The 17,025-nt window shown below is 51.4% G+C and overlaps 1 long non-coding RNA gene across 1 annotated transcript in view; it reads left to right on the forward strand.

Moving 5' to 3' along the window:
- LOC147081948 (uncharacterized) overlaps positions 1-8,264 on the forward strand; it is a 72,166-nt gene extending 63,902 nt beyond the window's left edge. The window contains exon 4 of the long non-coding RNA XR_015076349.1: positions 6,573-8,264. This is a non-coding gene — a long non-coding RNA (uncharacterized LOC147081948). The remainder of the gene's footprint in view (positions 1-6,572) is intronic.
- The last annotated feature ends 8,761 nt before the right edge of the window (positions 8,265-17,025 follow it).

Here is a 17,025-nt window from a genome sequence, read left to right on the forward strand (position 1 = left end):
GCAGATTATTATCTGAATGGCAATAGATTGGGAGAAGGGGAAGTGCAATGAGACCTGGGTATCCTTGTGCACCAGTCGCTGAAGGTAAGCATGCAGGTGCAGCAGGCGGTTAAGAAGGCAAATGGTATGTTGGCTTTCATAGCAAGAGGGTTTGAGTACAGGAACAAGGATGTCTTGCTGCAGTTGTGCAGGGCCTTGGTGAGACCACATCTTGAGTATTGTGTGCAGTTTTGGTCGCCTTATCTGAGGAAGGATATTCTTGCCATGGAAGGAGTCCAGCCAAGATTCACCAGGCTGATACCTGGGATGGCAGGAATGATGTATGAGGAGAGATTGGGTCGATTGGGCTTGTACTCGCTGGAGTTTAGAAGAATGAGAGGGGATCTCATTGAAATTTATAAAATTCTGGCAGGACTGGACACACTAGATGCAGGGAGGATGTTCCCGATGGTCAGGGAGTCCAGAACCAGGGGTCACAGTCTAAGGATAAGGGGTAGGCCTTTTAGGACAGAAATGAGGAGGAATTTCTTCACCCAGAGAGTGGTGAACCTGTGGAATTCTCTACCACAGAAGGAAGTTGAGGCCAATTCATTAAATATATTCAAGAAGGAGTTGGATATATTTCTTAAGGCTAAAGGGATCAAGGGGTATGGGGAGAAAGCAGGGGCCGGGTACTGAATTTGGATGATCAGCGATGATCGCATTGAATGGCGGACCAGGCTCGAGGGGCCGAATGGCCTACTCCTGCTCCTACCTTCTATGTTTCTATCTCTTATGCGGGACCTTAACGAAAGCCTTTTGAAAGTCCAAAGACACCACATCCACTGGTTCTCCCTTATCTATTTTACCAGTTACATCCTCAAAAAATTCCAGTAGATTAGTCAAGCACGATTTACCTTTTGTAAATCCAATGTTGACTTTGTCCGGTCCTGTCACTGTTTTCCAAGTGCTCTGCTATTACATCTTTTATAATGGACTCTAGCATTTTCCCCACTACCGATGTAATTCCCTGTTTTCTCTCTACCACCTTTTTTGAACAGTGGGGTAACATTAGCTACCCTCCAATCCATGGGTACTGTTCCAGAGTCTATCGAATTTTGGAAGATGACCCGCAATGCATCTACTATTTCTAGGGCCACTTCCTTAAGTACCCTAGGATGTAGATTATCTTCTATGTATTCAATCTTTCCTTGTAGCTGAAATTCTCTAGTCCTGGCTACATCCTCGTAAATCTCCCGTCTCGAGCACAGTCACATCTTTCCTGCAATGGGGTGAGCAGAACTGCACGCAGCAGTCTAGCCGGTGGCCTAACTGGTGTTTTTGTACAGTTCAAGCAGAACCTCCCTGCTCTTACGTGATACAGAGAGAGGCACTGCCCCTTTAAATACCTGGGGGGCACCATTCCCCTTTAAATGGCCAAGCAATAATTTTTTGTTGAAAAGGGGCCGCAGTCCCCTTTGACTCACCCCCCACCCTCTCACCCACCACAAATACTCACAACAGAGAGAGAGAGTGTGGAGGAAGAATGCTGGCCTTTGTCCCTTTAAAAGTGGCTGCCCACCAAAATGTTCACAGCACCAGGGCTCTTTGTTCTGGATAAAAGAGAAAAGGTTCACTTATTTTTAAATTAATGCAGTTGATGAATAGCCTTGCAATAAAGGTAATGTAAAGGAATAAACACTCACAAGCTGGGTTTTTTCCACCCCCTCCTCCCCTTCCCTTTAACAGCTCCTGCAGACAATGAAAGCAGGAAAGCGGCGCGCGCAGCCCACCGAGGTCCCGCCCCCTCCCACCCGCGCCGCCATTGATTGGAGGACCGTCAGCCCGCCCGGTCCTCCCAGCGTTTTCCGCGCTCCTGATTGGCGGGCGCCTCGCGTCAATCAACCCCCTCCGATTACGCGCTGACGCCAGCACGCAACGCCCAGGGGTCGGTTGGATCGGCGCGCGCCACTGCAAGGTAAAAAAACAGAAGCACCCCACACAAATGAGGAAAAACAAAAATAATAATAATCGCACTTTAGAGCGGAGGAGGTTGGGGCAATTAATGAGTTTTCAATTTGTTTCGCAAAAAAAAATATTTGAAAAGCTTCCCAACGGTGCGAGGCGGGCTGCGCATGCGCTCCAGCCAGGCTTTGACTGCCCGACGTTGGCCCGGGGGCCGGAAACGCCCACTTATTTCCCCTGCACCAATCACAGCGCGGGCAGGCGCTTCAAAAATCACCACCTGTCAATCACCCGCCCTTCCCCTGCACCAATCACAGCGCGGGCAGGCGCTTCTCTCAATCGCCACCTGTCAATCACCCTCCCTTCCCCTGCACCAATCACAGCACGGGCAGGCGCTTCTCTCAATCGCCACCTGTCAATCACCCGCCCTTCCCCTGCACCAATCACAGCGTGGGCAGGCGCTTCAACAATCACCACCTGTCAATCACCCTCCGTTCCCCTGCACCAATCACAGCGCGGGCAGGCGCTTCTCTCAATCGCCACCTGTCAATCACCCTCCCTTCCCCTGCACCAATCACAGCGCGGGCAGGCGCTTCTCTCAATCGCCACCTGTCAATCACCCTCCCTTCCCCTGCACCAATCACAGCGCGGGCAGGCGGTTCTCTCAATCGCCACCTGTCAATCACCCTCCCTTCCCCTGCGCCAATCACAGCGCGGGCAGGCGCTTCTCTCAATCGCCACCTGTCAATCACCCTCCCTTCCCCTGCACCAATCACAGCGCGGGCAGGCACTTCTCTCAATCACCACCTGTCAATCACCCTCCCTTCCCCTGCACCAATCACAGCGCGGGGAGGCCCTTCAACAATCACCACCTGTCAATCACCCTCCCTTCCCTTGCACCAATCACAGCGCGGGCAGGCGCTTCTCTCAATCACCACCTGTCAATCACCCTCCGTTCCCCTGCACCAATCACAGCGCGGGCAGGGGCTTCTCTCAATCACCACCTGTCAATCACCCTCCCTTCCCCTGCACCAATCACAGCGCGGGCAGGCGCTTCAACAATCACCACCTGTCAATCACCCTCCCTTCCCCTGCACCAATCACAGCGCGGGCAGGCGCTTCTCTCAATCGCCACCTGTCAATCAACCTCCCTTCCCCTGCACCAATCACAGCGCGGGCAGGCGCTTCAACAATCACCACCTGTCAATCACCCTCCCTTCCCCTGCACCAATCACAGCGCGGGCAGGCGCTTCTCTCAATCGCCACCTGTCAATCACCCTCCCTTCCCCTGCACCAATCACAGCGCGGGCAGGCGCTTCTCTCAATCGCCACCTGTCAATCACCCTCCCTTCCCCTGCACCAATCACAGCGCGGGCAGGCGCTTCTCTCAATCACCACCTGTCAATCACCCTCCCTTCCCCTGCACCAATCACAGCGCGGGCAGGCGCTTCTCTCAATCACCACCTGTCAATCACCCTCCCTTCCCCTGCACCAATCACAGCGCGGGCAGGCGCTTCTCTCAATCACCACCTGTCAATCACCCTCCTTTCCCCTGCACCAATCACAGCGCGGGCAGGCGCTTCAACAATCACCACCTGTCAATCACCCTCCCTTCCCCTGCACCAATCACAGCGCGGGCAGGCGCTTGAACAATCGCCACCTGTCAATCACCCTCCCTTCCCCTGCACCAATCACAGCGCGGGCAGGCGCTTCTCTCAATCACCACCTGTCAATCACCCTCCCTTCCCCTGCACCAATCACAGGGCGGGCAGGTGCTTCTCTCAATCACCACCTGTCAATCACCCTCCCTTCCCCTGCACCAATCACAGCGCGGGCAGGCGCTTCTCTCAATCACCACCTGTCAATCACCCTCCCTTCCCCTGCACCAATCACAGTGTGGGCAGGCGCTTGTCTCAATCACCACCTGTCAATCACCCTCCCTTCCCCTGCACCAATCACAGCGCGGGCAGGCGCTTCAACAATCTCCACCTGTCAATCACCCTCCCTTCCCCTGCACCAATCACAGTGTGGGCAGGCGCTTGTCTCAATCACCACCTGTCAATCACCCTCCCTTCCCCTGCACCAATCACAGCGCGGGCAGGCGCTTCTCTCAATCACCACCTGTCAATCACCCTCCCTTCCCCCTGCACCAATCACAGCGCGGGCAGGCGCTTCTCTCAATCACCACCTGTCAATCACCCTCCCTTCCCCTGCACCAATCACAGCGCGGGCAGGCGCTTCTCTCAATCGCCACCTGTCAATCACCCTCCCTTCCCCTGCACCAATCACAGCGCGGGCAGGCGCTTCTCTCAATCACCACCTGTCAATCACCCTCCCTTCCCCTGCACCAATCACAGCGCGGGCAGGTGCTTCTCTCAATCACCACCTGTCAATCACCCTCCCTTCCCCTGCACCAATCACAGCGCGGGCAGGCGCTTCTCTCAATCGCCACCTGTCAATCACCCTCCCTTCCCCTGCACCAATCACAGCGCGGGCAGGCGCTTCTCTCAATGGTCACCTGTCAATCACCCTCCCTTCCCCTGCACCAATCACAGCGCAGGCAGGCGCTTCTCTCAATCGCCACCTGTCAATCACCCTCCCTTCCCCTGCACCAATCACAGCGCGGGCAGGCGCTTCTCTCAATCACCACCTGTCAATCACCCTCCCTTCCCCTGCACCAATCACAGCGCGGGCAGGCGCTTCAACAATCTCCACCTGTCAATCACCCTCCCTTCCCCTGCACCAATCACAGCGCGGGCAGGCGCTTCAACAATCACCACCTGTCAATCACTCTCCCTTCCCCTGCACCAATCACAGTGCGGGCAGGCGCTTCAACAATCACCACCTGTCACTCCCCCTCCCTTACCCTGCACCAATCACAGCGCGGGCAGGCGCTTCTCTCAATCTCCACCTGTCAATCACCCTCCCTTCCCCTGCACCAATCACAGCGCGGGCAGGCGCTTCAACAATCACCACCTGTCACTCCCCCTCCCTTACCCTGCACCAATCACAGCGCGGGCAGGCGCTTCTCTCAATCACCACCTGTCAATCACCCTCCCTTCCCCTGCACCAATCACAGCGCGGGCAGGCGCTTCTCTCAATCACCACCTGTCAATCACCCTCCCTTCCCCTGCACCAATCACAGCGCGGGCAGGCGCTTCTCTCAATCGCCACCTGTCAATCACCCTCCCTTCCCCTGCACCAATCACAGCGCGGGCAGGCGCTTCTCTCAATCGCCACCTGTCAATCACCCTCCCTTCTCCTGCACCAATCACAGCGCGGGCAGGCGCTTCAACAATCACCACCTGTCAATCACCCTCCCTTCCCCTGCACCAATCACAGCGCGGGCAGGCACGTCTCTCAATCGCCACCTGAAATCACCCTCCCTTCCCCTGCACCAATCACAGCGCGGGCAGGCGCTTCAACAATCACCACCTGTCAATCACCCTCCCTTCCCCTGCACCAATCACAGTGCGGGCAGGCGCTTCAACAATCACCACCTGTCAATCACCCTCCCTTCCCCTGCACCAATCACAGCGCGGGCAGGCGCTTCTCTCAATCACCACCTGTCAATCACCCTCCCTTCCCCTGCACCAATCACAGCGCGGGCAGGCGCTTCTCTCAATCCCCACCTGTCAATCACCCTCCCTTCCCCTGCACCAATCACAGCGCGGGCAGGCGCTTCTCTCAATCACCACCTGTCAATCACCCTCCCTTCCCCTGCACCAATCACAGCGCGGGCAGGCGCTTCTCTCAATCCCCACCTGTCAATCACCCTCCCTTCCCCTGCACCAATCACAGCGCGGGCAGGCGCTTCTCTCAATCACCACCTGTCAATCACCCTCCCTTCCCCTGCACCAATCACAGCGCGGGCAGGCGCTTCTCTCAATCACCACCTGTCAATCACCCTCCCTTCCCCTGCACCAATCACAGCGCGGGCAGGCGCTTCTCTCAATCGCCACCTGTCAATCACCCTCCCTTCCCCCTGCACCAATCACAGCGCGGGCAGGCGCTTCTCTCAATCGCCACCTGTCAATCACCCTCCCTTCCCCTGCACCAATCACAGCGCGGGCAGGCGCTTCTCTCAATCGCCACCTGTCAATCACCCTCCCTTCCCCCTGCACCAATCACAGACATTTTTTTTTGTTGTTGCTGGAAATCACAGCAGGTCCGGCCGCATCTGTGTAGATAGAACAAGCCAACGACGACTCGAGTCTGGATGACCCTGCGTCAGGTGGGGTTACATGTAGCGTGACATGAACCCAAGATCTCGGTTTTTTGTTTTTTGTCTTTTTTTGTTTTTCATACAGACCCCAGCATCTGCAATATTTGACCCCTTGTGACCCCACCTCATTGTTCTTTGATGTAATGTTTCCCTGACTGAACTGTTTGGACACCATTCACACCTTTGATTGCTGTGATTATCTCTCTGCCGAGGTGTGATAAATGGCAGTTAGCAAGATTACCTGTAAACATCTGACATTATTCTCTGACTATATAAGCTGTGTCTTTATGCATTTCTCCACTTCACCTGACGAAGGAGCAGCGCTCCGAAAGCTTGTGATTTCAAATAAAGCTGTTGGACTATAACCTGGTGTTGTGCGACTTCTTACATTTGTCCACCCCAGTCCAACACCGGCATCTCCACACCATGGCAGTCATGAAGAAAGCATTGAATAATGATAAATCTGAAGAACAGAGAAAAATTCGCATCTGTGGAGACTTCAAGGTGACTGTAAACCCGGTCCTTCACACAGTACAGCATCCTCTTCCGAGGATAGAAGATATTTTCGCCTCACTATCCGGAGGGAAACGTTTCACCAAAATTGACTTGGCACAGGCATATCTACAGATGGAGGTTGAAGAGGCCTCTAAAAAATATCTCACGACAAATACACACAAAGGCCTGTACCAGTACAATCGACTGGTTTTCGGTGTAGCATCCGCTCCAGCTATCTGGCAAAGAGCTATGGAGCAAGTCCTCCAAGGGATTCCGGGTACTCAACGCTACCTAGATGACATCCTTGTAACAGGAGAAAACGACAACGAGCACCTTGCCAATTTGGAGCAGGTGCTCACTAGGCTGAAAGGTTTGTCCAGACTTTCAAGAAGGCCATAAAGGCCATGGGTAATGAAGACATAAAACTTCAACACAAGGTGGATAACTTCTTATTCGCATACAGGAATGCAACACATATGGTTACCAACCAAACTCCCGCCATGATGTTCTTCAATAGAAACCTAAGATGCCGGCTGGATTTGGTCAAGCCCAACATCAGAAGGGACGTGGAGAACCGGCAGTTTCAAGGCATGAATGAAAGGCCAACTAGAACCTTCCAGATAGGTCAACAAGTTTTGGCCCGGGACTACCGTACCGAGAAATGGCAGCCTGGAACTATCTGCACACGACTAGGACCACTGATGTATACCATGGACATCGGAGAAAGCATAATAAGGCGCCATGCTGACCAAATCATAGAGTCATCCGAAAAGGGACAACCTACACCACAACTCTATACGTCTAACGATGAAGTAGCGATACCCATATCTACCTCCGATCCGGTGATACTGGAACCCGATGAACCCGACACTGGCATTCAAGCCAAATCAGCCTTGCCAAAAGAACCTACTACACCACCAGAAACTACTACACCACCGAGGCGTTATCCGGACCGAGTCAGGAAGCCTCCTGAGAGACTGACTTATAATTAATTAACTACAGCAATGTGTATATTATTTTTCTTATAACATGTAATTAATAATGACTTAAAATATGATGTACTGGTTAACTAAAAGGGGAGGAATTGTAGTGTATGTGCCTTTAAGAGCCCCAGGTGTGCTGTAATGCCGGTAATGGCCACTCGGGCTATATAAGCCTGTATATTGTGTATATCCGTTAGAACCCCCCCCAGACTTTGCTTAATAAACACCTATGAACCAACTCCTGTCTTCAGTGTCTCTATCAACACACGGACACTACAGCCACGAACTAGGGAAGTAAAACCATGTGGGGAACAACAGATAAGATCGTAAAGATCATGTGACAATCAACAATTGTGCATGCGTGCTTCAAGCCAATTAAAACAATGTAACGAATTGTGCATGTGGGCTTTAAGCCAATTAGAACAATGTGCACGAGGTATCCACGGCTTTTGTACACTTAAATAATAGAAATTGAAGTCAATCGAGGAGACAGCGAGGAATGAGCTAAAGGAGCTCTAGGTGTACTCCCTGATCAGCCTTTAGTTACCTCCGCGGACTGTTTGTATTGTACTGTTGAATAGTTTTGTGTTTTAAATAAACTGCTTGGCTCTTTACCATTTACAGACTAGTGTGCAGACTTAATTATTTAATTTCGCCACAACAGAGTGGTTTTGATCGAGCAAGTAGGGAGAAACTGTTCACTCTGGCAAGTGGGTCGATAACCAAAGGTCACAGATTTAAAATAGTTGCTAAAAGAACTAGAGGGGAAATGAGGAGAATTGTTTTCACACAGAGGGATGTTAAGATCTGGAACGCACCATCTGAAAGGATGCTGGAATCAGGTTCCACAGGAACTTTCAAACGGTAATTGGACATGTACTTGAAGAGGACTAGTTTGCAGAGTTCTGGGGATAAAGCTGGGGTTTGGGACTAAATTGGACAGCTCTTTCAAAGAGCCGGCACAGACACGATGGGCCGAATCACCTCCTTCTGTGCTGTTAGATTCTATGATCAGTGTGAAGACGCTGGTGTCCCTTAAGGCTCTTCGAGCTTTTAAAGCTCTTCCCACAGTCAGAACATTCAAAAGGTCTCTCATCAGTGTGAGCTCGCTGGTGTCCCTTCAGTTCCTGGGGGCTTTTAAAGCTCTTCTCACAGTTAGGACACTGAAATGGTCTCTCATCAGTGTGAACTCGCTGGTGTCGCTTCAGTTCCCCGGGGCTTTTAAAGCTCTTCCCACAGTTAGGACACTGAAATGGTCTCTCATCAGTGTGAACTCGCTGGTGTCCCTTCAGTTCCTCGGAGCTTTTAAAGCTCTTCTCACAGTTAGGACACTGAAATGGTCTCTCATCAGTGTGAACTCGCTGGTGTCGCTTCAGTTCCCCGGGGCTTTTAAAGCTCTTCCCACAGTTAGGACACTGAAATGGTCTCTCATCAGTGTGAACTTGCTGGTGTCCCTTCAGTTCCTCGGAGCTTTTAAAGCTCTTCCCACACTCAGAACATTGAAATGGTCTCTCATCAGTGTGAACTCGCTGATGTACCAGCAGTTTGGAGGGCTGAGCGAATCCCTTCCCACACACGGAGCAGGTGAACGGTCTCTCCCCAGTGTGAACTCGCTGATGTGCCAGCAGGTTGGAGGGCTGAGCGAATCCCTTCCCACACACGGAGCATGTGAATGGTCTCTCCCCAGTGTGTAAGTTTTGGTGTCTCTTCAGCTCCCAAGAGCTTTTAAAGCTCTTCTCACAGTCAGAACATTGAAATGGTTTCTCCCCAGTGTGAACTCCCTGGTGTGTTTGCAGGTGGGACGAACAAACAAATCCCTTTCCACACATGGAGCAGGTGAACAGACTGTCCCTGGTGTGACTGCGCCGTTGAACTTCCAATGCAGACGGGGAACTGAATCCATTCACCCTGTCCCCACCTTTACCCGGTTTCTCTCCGGTGTGACGGTGCACGTGTCTCACCAGGTCAGGCGATCGGCTGAATCCGCGTCCACACACTGAACACGTGTGCGGTTTGTCTGCGTTGCGATCCCTGCTCTCTCCTTCCATGTGCCAAGGCCGATGATATTCAGGTCCTGATGAATCCAGCGACTCTGTCAGATCTTGACGTGGTGTTTGGTCTGAGCTTCCCGCCTGTAACTGCTCCACTTCTATAACCCTGTTAATTGAGATCAGAAAAGGATCAGAGGCAAACTGTTGTTTAATTTTCCCCTTTCCGAACCTAGGGGCAGTGAAGCTGATTTTCAGGCCCCAGCTGCTGCACAGGTTGGTTGAAAGAATCAGCAGTAATGGCGGCTGTAATACCCACAAGCCCCCGCGCTCCAGAAAGCACTCTTGACTGTGAGTCCCGTGCATTTGCTCATGGCCCCCGCGCGCTCCCTCCTGCTCTACAATCGCCTGTCCCGATCGGTCCGCAACATGCATGCTCAGCACACAAAACCCCGCGGTTGGAACATCGGTCGTGCATGCGGAGCCACAACATCTGGTACGCGTGAGCGGCTCAGGTGGGGGCGAGTCGGTGTTTCGCCTCAGCCACCAGGGAGGTGCGCATGCGCAGGACGACCCAACATTCTTCCTGTCAGCAATCACTCCCTCGTTTCTTTAATAAAAACAGAAAATGCTGGAAATACTCAGCAGGTCAGGCAGCATCTGTGGAGACAGAAACAGAGTTAACGTTTCAGGTCGATGACCATTCGTCAGAACTGCTTGCTCTTTAGTGTCAGCCAGTGGCTCAGTGGGCAGCACTCTCGCCTCTGAGTCAGAAAGTTGTGGGTTCATAGTCCCACTCCAGAGACTTGAGCACAAAAATCCAGGCTGACACTCCAGTGCAGTGCTGAGGGAGTGCGGCACTGTCGGAGGTGCCGTCTTTCGGATGAGATGTTAAATTGAGGCCCTGTTTGCTCTCTCAGGTGGATGTAAAAGATCCCATGGCATTATTTCAGGAAAGAAAGACTTGCATTTATATAGTGCCACCAGATATCCTAAAGTGCTTTACAGCCAATGAAGTACTACAATGAAGTAGTCACTGTTGTAATGTGGGAAAGAGCAGGGTAATTATCCCCAGTGTCCGAGCCAATGTTTATCCCTCAATCAACATAAAAAATGATAGATTATCTGGTCATTATCACATTGCTGTTTGTGGGAGCTTGCTGTGCGCTAATTGACTGCCGCATTTCCTACATTACAACAGTGACGACACCGCAAAAGTACTTCATTGGCTGTAAAGTACTTTGGGGCGTCTTTCTTTCTTCACTGGTCTCACCAGCGACCTCTTCTGGCGGTTGGTGGATTGACAGCCAAGAGTCCGCGCATGCGCACTCGGAGCGGCGGTTTGGCCCAAGTCCGGCACAGCGACCCCTCCCGGTCACCAAGGGTAATGACCGCGCATGCCCAGAGGAGACCAACCCCCTCCCCCCACCCGGAGCTGCGCCTGCGCACTCGGATCCTGCCGGACGGAGTCGGCGCGGGGCCATTCCGGGGAAAGGCCTTGGTGTCGGGTCCAGAGTCGCGATCGGTGGCGCGAAGTGAGTTTTCTCCGCTCCGATTGGGTGGAGAATGGCGCGGGGTGGATCGGGAGAGAATCGAGAGAAATAGAAAAACCTCAGAGTCCGCGAGGCCCCGGACCGAGCGGCAGCACTTGGACGGTGCACGTGATCTCCTCGGGGAAACGTCATTCGGGCCCGCCGCCTGATTGACGGCAGCTTCCCACCAATAGGGAGCGAGCGGGGCGGGGCTGGAGGAGCGAGTTGGTGGTGGGTCCTCCAACCAATCGGGGAGCCCGAGGGGCGGGACTAGCGGCATTCAGTGGGCGAGGCTGGAGGAGCGGGCCGGCTGCGGGTCCTCCAACCAATCGGGGAGCCCGAGGGGCGGGACTAGCGGCACCCAGTGGGCGGGTCTGGAGGAGCGAGCCGGCGGCGGGTCCTCCAACCAATCGGGTAGCCCGAGGGGCGGGACTAGCGGCACCCAGTGGGCGGGTCTGGAGGAGCGAGCCGGCGGCGGGTCCTCCAACCAATCGGGTAGCCCGAGGGGCGGGACTAGCGGCACCCAGTGGGCGGGTCTGGAGGAGCGAGCCGGCGGCGGGTCCTCCAACCAATCGGGGAGCCCGAGGGGCGGGACTAGCGCCGGCTGATTGTCTGATCCGCGGGGCAGCGAGTTTCTCCAGTCCCTTGTTCAGGGCCCGGGGCCCGGGGAGGCTGTGGGCCTTTATTCCCCGCATTGGACACAAGGCTCTTTGTCTCACAACACACTGGCTCAGGTTTTAATAGAGACTTTTTAAATTCATCAATAAAAGCAGATAAACCTTGTGCTTCTGTGAAACAAACTTTCTAATATTTTATAGAATCATAGAATGGTTACAGCACAGAAGGAGGCCATTCGGCCCATCGAGCCCGTGCCGGCTCTCTGCAAGACCACTTCAGCGAGTCCCACTCCCCGCCCTTTCCCCGTAACCCTGCAAATTTCTTTCCTTCAGGTACTCGAGGGGCCGAATGGCCAACTCCTGCTCCAATCTTCTATGTATCTATTATCCGAGGCACAGGTAAGCCCCACGGCGGCGGCGGACCTGTGAGGAGCGGCGGTGGTGCTTTAAAGCGAGGTGGTGGAGCAGGTAAGCCCCACAGCAGCGGACCTGTGAGGAGCGGCGGCGGTGATATAAAGAGCGAGGCGGCGGAGTTTATAGGGTGTCTGTAATTCTTGTGACACTTCCTGTGTCCCTGATAACCATGTGTGCGGGAAGTGTATCCAGCTGCAGCTACTGACAGACCGCATTGCGGCGCTGGAGCTGCGAGTGGATACATACTGGAGCATTCGCGATGCTGAGGACATCGTGGATAGCACGTTTAGGGAGTTGGTCACACCGCAAGTAAAGGCTACACAGGCAGGAAGAGAATGGGTGACCACCAGGCAGAGCAGTAGACGCAGGCAGGTAGTGCAGGGTTCCCCTGTGACCATCCCCCTCTCAAACAGATATACTGCTTTGGATATTGTTGGGGAGGATGGCTTATCAGGGGAAGGCAGCAGCAGCCAACTTCCTGGCAACGTGGATGGTTCCGCTGCACAGGACAGGAGGAAAAAGAGTGGGAGAGCTATAGTAATAAGGGATTCTATTGTAAGGGGAATAAATAAGCATTTCTGCAGCCGCAAACGTGACTCCAGGATGATATGTTGCCTTCCTGGTGCAAGGGTTAGGAATGCCTCAGAGCGGCTGCAGAACATTTTGGAAGGGGAGGGTGAACAACCAATTGTTGTGGTGCATATAGGTACCAACGATATAGGTAAAAAAAAGGGATGAGGTCCTGAAAGCTGAATATAGGTGGTTAGGAGGTAAATTAAAAAATAGGACCTCCAAGGTAGTAATCTCAGGATTGCTACCAGTGCCACGTGCTAGTCAGAGTAGAAATAGAAGGATATTTCAGATGACTACGTGGCTAGAGGAATGGTGCATGGGGGAGGGATTCAAATTCCTGGGACATTGGAACCGGTTCTGGGGGAGGTGGGGCTAGTACAAACTGGACGGTTTGCACCTGGGCAGGACCGGGACCGCTGTCCTAGGGGGAGTGTTTGCTAGTGCTGTGGGGGAGGGTTCAAACTAAAATGGCAGGGGGTTGGGAACCTGAGCAGGGAGACAGAGGAAAGGGAAACCAGGATAGAAGCAAAAGACAGGAAGGAGAAAAACAAAGGTGTTGGTCAGAGAAATCAAGGGTTTAAATCAAACATGGCCACAGTAAATAATAATTCTAAAAGGTGTAAGAGTGTTAAAAAAAAACAAGCCTGAAGGCCTTGTGTCTTAATGCGAGGAGCATTCATAATAAGGTGGATGAATTATCTGCGCAAATAGAGGTAAACGGATATGATTGGGATTCCGGAAACATGGCTCCAGGAAGACCAAGGCTGGGAACTCAACATCCAGGGGTTTTCAATATTCAGGAAAGATCGGCAAAAAGGAAAAGGAGGTGGGGTAGCATTGCTTTTTAAAGAGGAGATTAACACAATTGAAAGGAAGGATATTAGCTCTGATGATGTGGAATCTGTATGGGTAGAGCTGAGAAATAGCAAGGGGCAGAAAACGTTAGTGGGAGTGTTATACAGACCTCCAAACAGTAATGCGGAGGTTGGGGATGGCATTAAACGGGAAATTAGAGATGTGTGCAATAAGGGCACAGCAGTTATCATGGGTGACTTTAATCTACATATAAATTGGACTAACCAAATTAGTAACCATACTATGGAGGAGGGATTCCTGGAGTGTATACGGGATGGTTTCCTGGACCGTATACGGGATGGTTTCCTGGACCAATATGTCGAGGAACCAACTAGAGATCAGGCTATCTTAATCTGGGTATTATGTAATGAGAAAGGATTAATTAGCAATCTTGTTGTGCGAGGCCCCTTGGGTCAGAGCGATCATAATATGATAGAATTCTTCATTAAGATGGAGAGTGAAGCAGTTGACTCAGAGACTAGGGTCCTGAATTTAAATAAAGGAAACTACGATGGTATGAGGCATGAGTTGGGTAGGATTGATTGGGGAATGTTACTCAAAGGGTTGACAGTGGATAGGCAATGGCAAACATTCAAAGATCGCATGGATGAACTACAGAATTTGTTCATCCTTGTTTGACATAAAAGTAAAACAAAAAGTGTGACTCAACTGTGGCTAACAAGGGAAATTAGGGATAGCGTAAGATCCAAGGAGAGGACATATAAATAGGCCAGAAAACATAGTAAACCTGAGGATTGGAAGCAGTTTAGGATTCAGCAAAGGAGGACAAAGGGATTAATTAAATGGGGAGAAATAGAGTATGAGCGTAAGCTTTCAGGGAACATAAAAACTAACTGTAGATATATGTGAAGAGAAAAAGATTGGTGAAGTCAAGTATAGGTCCCTTGCAGGCAGAATCAGGGTAATTTATAATGGGAACAAAGAAATGGCAGGCCAATTAAATACATACTTTGGTTCTGTCTTCACAAAGGAGCACACAAATAACCTCCCAGAGATGTTGGGGAACATAGGGTCTAATGAGAGGGAGGAACTGAAAGAAATCAGTATTTGTAGGGAAATGGTGTTAGGGAAATTGACGGGATTGAAGGTCGATAAATCCCCAGGGCCTGATAATCGACATCCTCGGGTACTTAACGAAGTAGCCCTAGAAACAGTAGATGCATTGCTGGTCATCTTCCAAAATTCGATAGACTCTGGAACAGTACCCATGGGTTGGAGGGCAGCTAATATTACCCCACTATTCAAAAAAGGTGGGAGAGAGAAAACAGGGAATTATATCGGGAGTGGGGAAAATGCTAGAGTCCATTATAAAAGATGTAATAGCAGAGCACTTGGAAAACAGTGACAGGATTGGACAAAGTCAACATGGATTTACAAAAGGTAAATCATGCTTGACTAATCTGGAATTTTTTGAGGATGTATCTGGTAGAATAGATAAGGGAGAACCAGTGGAAGTGGTGTATTTGGACTTTCAGAAGGCTTTCGATAAGGTACCGTATAAGAGATTAGCGTGTAAAGTTAAGGCACATGGGATTGGGGGCAAGGTACTGACTTGGATCGAGAACTGGTTGGCAGACAGGAAGCAAAGAGTTGGAATAAACGGGTCTTTTTCCGAGTGGCAGGCAGTGACTAGTGGGGTACCGCAGGGATGGGTCCTAGGACCCCAGCTATTCACAATATATATAAATGATCTAGACGAGGGAACTAGATGTAACATCTCCAAGTTTACAGACGACACAAAGCAGTGTGGGCGTGTGTGAGGAGGATGCCGAAAAACTCCAGTATGATTTGGACAGGTTGGGTGATTAGGCAGAAGCATGGCAGATGCAGTATAATGTGGATAAATGCGAGGTTATCCACTTTGGTGGCAAAAACAGGAAGGCAGATTATTATCTGAATGGCAATAGATTGGGAGAAGGGGAAGTGCAACGAGACCTGGGTGTCCTTGTGCACCAGTCGCTGAAGGTAAGCATGCAGGTGCAGCAGGCGGTTAAGAAGGCAAATGGTATGTTACATAGATACATAGAAGATAGGAGCAGGAGTAGGCCATTCGGCCCTTCGTGCCTGCTCCGCCATTTAATGAGATCATGGCTGATCCTTTAATTCAGTATCCCGTCCCCGCCTTCTCTCCGTAACCCTTAACCCCTTTTGCCCGTAGAAATATATCTAATTCCCTCTTAAATATATTTAATGAGCTGGCGTACACTGCCCTCTGTGGCAATGAGTTCCACAGGTTCACCACTCTCTGAGTGAAGAAATTCCCCCTCATCTCTGTCCTAAATGGTTTAGCCCTTATCCTTAAATTATGTCCTCTAGTTCTGTTCTCACCCGCCAAGGGAAACATTCCTTCTGCATCCAGTCTGTCTAGACCTGTCAGAATTTTATACACTTCTATGAGGTCCCCTCTCAATCTTCTAAACTCCAGTGTGTACATCCCTAAACTACATAGTCTCTCCTCATAGGTCATTCCCGCCATTCCTGGTATCAGCCTGGTGAATCGCCGCTGCACCCCCTCCATGGCAAGAACATCCTTCCTCAGATGAGGCGACCAAAACTGTACACAGTACTCGAGGTGTGGTCTCACCAGTGCCCTGTACAGCTGCAGCAAGGTATCCCTGTTCCTGTATTCTAACCCTTTTGCTATGAAGGCCAGCATACCGTTTGCCTTCTTGACCGCCTGTTGCACCTGCATGCTCGCCTTCAGTGACTGGTGTACAAGAACACCCAGGTCTCTCTGTACTTCCCCCTCTCCCAATCTATTGCCATTTAAATAATAATTTGCCCTCCCGTTCCTGCACCCAAGGTGGATAACTTCGCACTTGTCCACATTATAGTGCATCTGCCATTTATCCGCCCAATCGCCCAGTCTGTCCAAATCGCTCTGGAGCTTCCTGGTCTCTTCCTCTGAGCCCACCCCACCTCCTAGTTTAGTGTCGTCTGCAAATTTGGAAATGCTGCATCCGACTCCCTGATCCAGGTCATTAATGTAAATTGTGAACAGCTGGGGGCCCAGGACAGATCCCTGTGGTACCCCACTTGTTACTGCCTGCCATTCAGAAAATGAGCCGTTTATTCCAACTCTCTGTTTTCTATCTGACAGCCAGTTCCCTATCCACGCCAAAACTTTCCCCTTTATCCCATGAGCCTCAATTTTCCATGCTAATCTTTTATGTGGGACCTTTTATGTTGGCCTTCGTAGCGAGAGGGTTTGAGTACAGGAACAAGGATGTCTTGCTGCAGTTGTACAGGGCCTTGGTGAGACCACATTGTGAGTATTGTGTGCAGTTTTGGTCGCCTTATCTGAGGAAGGATGTTCTTGCCGTGGAAGGAGTTCAACGAAGATTTACCAGGCTGATACCTGGGATGGCAGGAATTACA

Source organism: Somniosus microcephalus, unplaced genomic scaffold, assembly GCF_052327205.1.
Source record: "Somniosus microcephalus isolate GS21.2 unplaced genomic scaffold, FLI_Smic_1.0 scaffold279, whole genome shotgun sequence".
Taxonomy (NCBI): Eukaryota; Metazoa; Chordata; class Chondrichthyes; order Squaliformes; family Somniosidae; genus Somniosus; species Somniosus microcephalus.